The sequence below is a fragment of the Misgurnus anguillicaudatus genome, chromosome 7 (genome assembly GCF_027580225.2).
Source record: "Misgurnus anguillicaudatus chromosome 7, ASM2758022v2, whole genome shotgun sequence".
Lineage (NCBI taxonomy): Eukaryota > Metazoa > Chordata > Actinopteri > Cypriniformes > Cobitidae > Misgurnus > Misgurnus anguillicaudatus.
In genome coordinates this window covers 2,649,176-2,656,210 of record NC_073343.2, presented here as the reverse complement: position 1 = coordinate 2,656,210, position 7,035 = coordinate 2,649,176, and positions in this window count along the sequence as shown.

The window sequence follows — 7,035 nt, the reverse complement described above, 5'->3', positions numbered from 1 at the left end:
TATTTGTGGGCTCAAATTTTTTGCAGTTATTTTCAGGAGAGGTAAACTGTTTTCTTTTCTGAGCAATCAGATGTTTTACAGCCCATCAGAAATGTGGCAAGGTGAATAGTAAAACTAGTAAAATAGTTCTCATAAAAATAAAAATGCATTTAACATCCACATGGCAACCCCCTAGCAACAACTGAAGCACACTACTATCAAGCAAGCTTCACAAAATGTAAATATTTTACTTTTGGATTCATCACGGTTCAATTCCTGTTTGTATTAATATAAACTTTTTGTGTACATAATGGCTGTATTAGTCAGTAATAACCCATACTGTAGTTCATGTAAAGTCCATATATAACGTAAGCCCATCTGTTTATTAAACCGTGAATAGATAGTTAGTAATGCATTTACGTGGAGATTTACAGTGGTGAATCATAGTGAGTAGCAGTTTGATGCCTGCTGGTATCAGTCTGTTTACTGCAGTCAACCAATGTTAGCTTTCCATCTGGCACCAGACTTAGTGCACATGCTGTTGCCCTGATCTCTCTTTCTCTCTCTTTCTGTTTCTGAGCTACTAAATCTGGTCAACTTTCCCGTATCAATGAATAATGGTTGATTTGTGTAAATCCATCACTAAGTAAAGGTTTGACTTGAACACCCATGAACTGTGACAAGCATAAACAAGTTAACAACATAAAAAGGTTTATGTATAAAGTACATATTTTTGATCTGCTGGCTTCTTAAAGATTTTGCAAATGCCCTTTGGCAATGGCACACTATATAAAAATCATGACATGAATTTTTCAATTAAATTTCAACATGGAGTTCGTACTCCTTGATTGACAACCACTCCAAAACCATTTTACTCTTTTGCTTTTTGCCCTTGGCGATAATAATTGATATGACGTTGTTGTACGTCAGATATGCTAACTGACAAGGACAGTCTTGAACTTCATAACTTTCTAATTTTTGCATCCTAAAAATAAATGTCCAGACAGTCCTCAAAGTAAAACTGATTCTAAAAATAAAATCAACTGAAAATGATACGATCACATTCATGTATAACATCCAGAGAATATATAATATAATATAATATAATATAATATAATATAATATAATTAGGGCTGTCAATAGATTAAAATATTTAATCGCAATTAATCGCATGATTTCATGAGTTAACTCGCGATTAATCGCAAATTAATCGCACATTTTTATCTGTTCTAAATTTATCTAAATGCAACACTTTTTAAGATTTTAATGCTCTAATCAGCATGGATTTGGATAATATATATGCTATATGCAAATGTATGTCTACAACAGCCTGTTTACATTTTCAACAGAACCATCAGCCATAGTTTTATAAATGTTTTTGCCTTTAGAAGACCTTTCTCCATTTCTGTCTGCTGCTGCGTCACTTGTGACCTGTGCTGGCAAATTGAGTTGGGATGAGCAAATTTTCAAAAATGTGTCATTTATATTTAAACATTCTCTATTAAAAAACTTCAAAACAATTGGAACAATTGTTGGAATCTGACAAAGCATGACAGAACTATACCTGTTAATGCAGAGCAAAAACAATATCAACATATGTTTTTCTTTTATTGTTTAATTTTGACATTGGGACTGACCACTTTAAGATACTGTAGGTCTGATAATGCAAGGGTTTAATATAATGACACAACAGATACTTTTCCTTAACAGTTAACCAAACATTCACTTCAGATATAACAGATAGGTCGTACCTGCCTGAATTCTTGTCAAAACAGATATTTTTAAAACTGTAATTTTGTGTTGTCTATATATATCAGGGTCACGCACTCGCGTGTTTGTGTGCATGCGCTTCAGACGTCTGCGTCAGACATCGCTTTTGAGCCTTGTCACTCTTAATAACTCTTTTAACATCAATCAGATCCCGAACTTTATCTCTCTTAATAATTATTTTAACATCAAGAAAGTCCTGCAGTCTATTTTCTATAATTTCTGAATGCTTTAAAAACGAAACTAAACAGTGAAAGAAGACGCATCTTTGCTCTATATGGATTTGGGACGGTACACCTCACAGAAAACGTGCAGATAAAGAAAACTGCACGTGCAGAAAACATGCATTTTAGATGTTTAATGACCATTTAGAGCATTGGATTCGCTAGACGAGAGCTTAATGTTCTTGTTTTTATAATAAGCTCCGACTTATCTAGACAGCGCCGGTCACTTGCTGCGTCTCAATTCATCCAGCTGTGGGTCAAACAGAAATTGCGTGTTTCTTTAATCGCGCGTTAATAAAATTAGTGCCGTTAAAAATAATTTGCGTTAACGCGTTATTAACGCGTTTATTTTGACAGCCCTAAATATAATATAATATAATATAATATAATATAATATAATATATTTTTAGGATATACAATATTTGGTCGAGATATTCGAATCTGAATTCTGAGGGTGCAAAAAATTAAAATACTGAGAAAATCGCCTTTAAAGTTATCCAAATGAAGTCCTTAGCAACACATATTAATAATGATAAATCAATATTTTATATATTTACGGTAGGAAATGTACAAAATATCTTCATGGAACATGATCTTTACATTTTTGGCCATAAAAAATTCAATAATTTTGACCCATACAGTGTATTGTTGGCTATTGCTACAAATATACCAACCCTGTTTCACAAAATTATGTACCTATAATCACTTTTTCTGTGACACTGTCACGTTTTTCCACATTTTTACGTGTTTACCATCATATTGGTTACTCAAACCATTGTCACTTCGGTTTAGGGTTAGATTTGGTGTTTGCATTAGAATGTCACTTTAAGTATTGGTTTACTATTTTTTCTGATTTATTTTTTATAGCTTCTGATTTTTAAACCATTGTCGCCTACCGTTAGGGTTAGAGTTGGGTTTGGGTAAGGATGTAATTTTATGTAAATCTAACCCTAAACCGAAGCGACAATGGTAAGAAAATAAGACATAACAGTTGAGTAACCAATACGTGACAATGACATGTAAACAGAAATACGTGATACGTTCACGTAAAAACGTGGAAAAATGTGACAGTGTCACGGAAAAGAATAACAAATTTATGTGACTATTGGTACATAATTTTGTGATACTGGGTTGAATATACCCATGGGACTTATGACTGGTTTTGTGGTCCATGGTCACATATAATATAATATAATATAATATAATGCAAGTGGGAATTTTTTTTAAATTACTGTGAATATGTCTGAGTTTATATAATTTCCCTTTAAAATTTGCAATAATACCATATATTCTACTCTATATACTGTATATTTAATAATTTTCCTATTTTCTGTGGTTTCTTTTTCTTCTTTCATGTACAGCTGCTTTAAAACAATGCAAGATGATCTATATAAATAAATTTGTCTAAAATATTTTAAAAAGCTAAATTGATCGCCACATTCCTGACTCCCACAATAAGGAATTATATTTACCATGGTGTGCATATTGCTTATGATATGTTCTGGGTCCTTGGCTTAGCTCAAGTTATCTTTATTCTTGCACTATTTAGCCCCTCCTAGCCCATTAAAAATTTCAGGTTTCCACTTTCTCTCATGATCCCATACTTGCTACAAAGAGTCTGTAGTTCGAGCATTGCATTTGATCTCTTTTTAGTGTTCTTTAGTGTTCTGGAGCTTCATTGTGCATAAATCTCTGTTAATTCTCGTGTTTTTAATGATATTGAGGATTTCTTGGGGGGATTTTCTTGTTATTTTTTTCCATATTTATGCATTTGTCAGGTATTTTATCAGTATGATCCCTGGAATCGAACCCGTGACCTTTTCATTGCTAATGCAATGCTCTAAGTAAGTAAGAAAAACATTACGGATTTCAGTTCACAAAGTTTAAAATGATTTTCTTCATAATCAGTCTGATGATGCCAGCTGAGGAAAACTTTCTTTTGAAGGAATTCCAAAATTGTAGCTTTGATCACTATTTCGAATCAACAGAGAGGTTGATTGAGTCCTCAGACACAAATTTGTAACATCGTTATACAACCTTCAGTCCTCACAAAGTACAACATTCGTCAAGAATGGGATCTGTTTTGTTGTAATGACATCAGTTATGAATCAGAGAGCACTGATATGTTTTTCATGGCGGATTGTACACAAGGAGATTCTGTTATAGGGTTTCCTTATTTTATCACTGTGGATGTGATCTTCCTGAGATGCACATTTAAGGCCTGTTACACAATGTATGCATAAGCAGTGTATAAGTTTTTTAGTGCTTGTAAAAGTTTAGCTTGCATAATAAGCGATGTTTCGATGCACATTAAATATGCAAACTATATATATATATATATATATATATATATATATATATATATATATATATATATATATATATATATATATATATATATATATATATATATATATATATATATATATATATATATATTAGTGTTTCAAATTGTAAAGTGTTTTGTTATTAGCAGGTCAAGTGTTTGAGTCTAAGGGAACACCCATTTTGATAAAATGTAAACTTTATATTGTAAGTCGCTTGGCATAAAAGTGCATGCCAAATGCATAAATGTAAACATATTGGCGTACACCTTAGAGTTCAGGTTCCACTCAATGATCATTTATTAAACTTTACAACATTAACGTATGCATGCTTACATTTATGCAAAACATCCCTGAACCTAAACCATTGTAATCAACAACCAATGCAAACCAATGATTGTGCCCATCGCCGGGTCACCAAGCTGAGCCTCAGTCGAAATGCTTTCTGCTCTCTCAGCATGAATCCTTTCTAAGGTCCATTACCTCAGCATGGTGGCACGTTGACGGCAGATCAACGACCAGAATTCATCCTGTAACATACTTATCTGATCTCTCCCTCCACGCCACCCAGCTGAGCACTACAATGATATATCATAGTGGCCAGAAGCAATTCTTAGTATCACGAGATGAAAATCTCAGTGAGAGGTTGTTTTCCTAAATATATCTCCCCAAAGACAAACACGTGACTATTTAACTCAGTTTCTATAAGACCCGACTTAAGCAACTGTGGAAGCCACAGTTGAGAAGGCCAATTTTCTGGTCCCTTCACCTGCGAGCAGTGTGTTGGCCGGTTTTCATTTGGCTCTTTTGGGACTTGCTAGACAAGACTGGGTTTCAATTCGCAAGCTGCTGACTGTTAGAAAAAGCAATCTCGACGCTTTCAAGTCCTAACATTGTATTTTTGGAAATTTGTGTTTTGACCATGAAATAGTTTTATTTTAAAACTGCCATTCACGGCGAGAATATGCAAAGGAGTTTTGCCCTTCTGTCAGACATATTTATCTACAGGGTACTTTATGTAAAATACACAGTCATTTTCGGAGGTGTCCTGAGTGCTGTGAATTTTTCACCTTAACAATGTGACTGCCTGCACTTATGTTTATATGGTTGGTTTGGGACATGGTTAATACAAAGGTTGCATACATATTCAAGAAGGAGGGTCCAAATTGAACTGAGATCCACTTGATTTCACCTGAAGATTTGTAGACAAATTTTTACTTTGATTTTTGTGGCTCCTTAGCCATCTGGATCACCTTAGATAATAAAATACAGTACAGTGTTTAGAAAGCTAGCTGCATATTTACTTGTATACTTTTAACCGCTGTCAAAAATCATCACAAAATGATCTCTATAGCTGTCAAAAAGTATACCTGTGCACCTAAAGAGTTCATATTAGTGCATATCAGTTAATTTCAGAGGTACATATTTGGAACCAAAGAAAGCATATTCGTACCTCAAAGGTACATATTGGTACCAAATCTGCACCTTAATACCCTTTTTAAGGATACTGCCCCACACTGAAAAAAATTCGCTGAATTTACTACAAAAATTTAAATACAGTGCATCATTTTTGCATCCACTTTTTTAAAGTAAGTTTTACATGGAATCTTAAGCAATTTAAAGGTGCAGTGTGTAAATTTTTGCGGCATCTAGTGGTGAGTTTACGCATTGCAACCAACGGCTAAGTCCACTGCTCACCCCTTGCTTTTGAAACGCATAGAGGAGCTACGTTAGCCGCCACCGGACAAACATGTCATTTTTGGAGACAACTTAGTAAAAAAAGTTTGTCCGTTAAGGGCTTCTGTAGAAACATGGCTGCACAAAATGGCGACTTCCATATGAGGGGACCCTCGGTGCATGTAGATAAAAGCGTCTCATTCTAAGGTAATAAAAACATAACGGGGCATTATGAAAGGTTCTGTATAATATTTCGCATTTATATCAAGAGATCCTTCTAAAAATTACACACTGCACCTTTAAGCAATTGTAAGCAAAAGTAAGTTTCACATGGAATTTTAAGCAGTTTAAGCAATTGCTTAAAATTTCATGTGAATTTATTTTTAAAAAAGTGCATGCAAAAATCATGCACTATATTTTTAAGTAATACAGCCTATTATTTTTAGTCCACTGCCTAGTTAGTTATATTTAGTAAAATAATTCAAGTAGTTTCAACCAAAAATTATTAATTTAATTTCCTTCTTACAAATTTTACATGATAAAATTTAGTTGAATTTACTAAATAATGTGTTTATTTCAAATTAAATCACCTTTTTGTGTTATTTTCACCAAAATTTGGTTATAAAATAAGATAAAAAAAATTGAATTTATAATTTCTTTAGTTAAATTTACTAAGCCACAAAAACATTTTTTACATTGCAGTGACAGCAGAAGTTGAATCAATTTAAATTTACAATAAAAATTCAACTTTCTTGACTGGTGAGGAGTTTACAAATACTAAAAATAATGTTGAAATAACTTAAGATAATTAAACTTTATTTTTGTAATTTATAGCAACTTCTCACTATAAAAAAGTTGAAATAAATTGTTAATTCAAGTTGATTAAACTTAAAAATGTAAGTGTAATTTTTTACAGTGCACCTGTTAACTTAAGACAAATCGCTGTGTTTTCAGTTAGCTAAATAGTCATGTCGCATAGGAAGTTGTTCCTAATTTAAACCAAATGCATCTTGATGGAGTGCAGTGTTTACTGCACAAATCTCATGTGATTTACCTCAAGAACA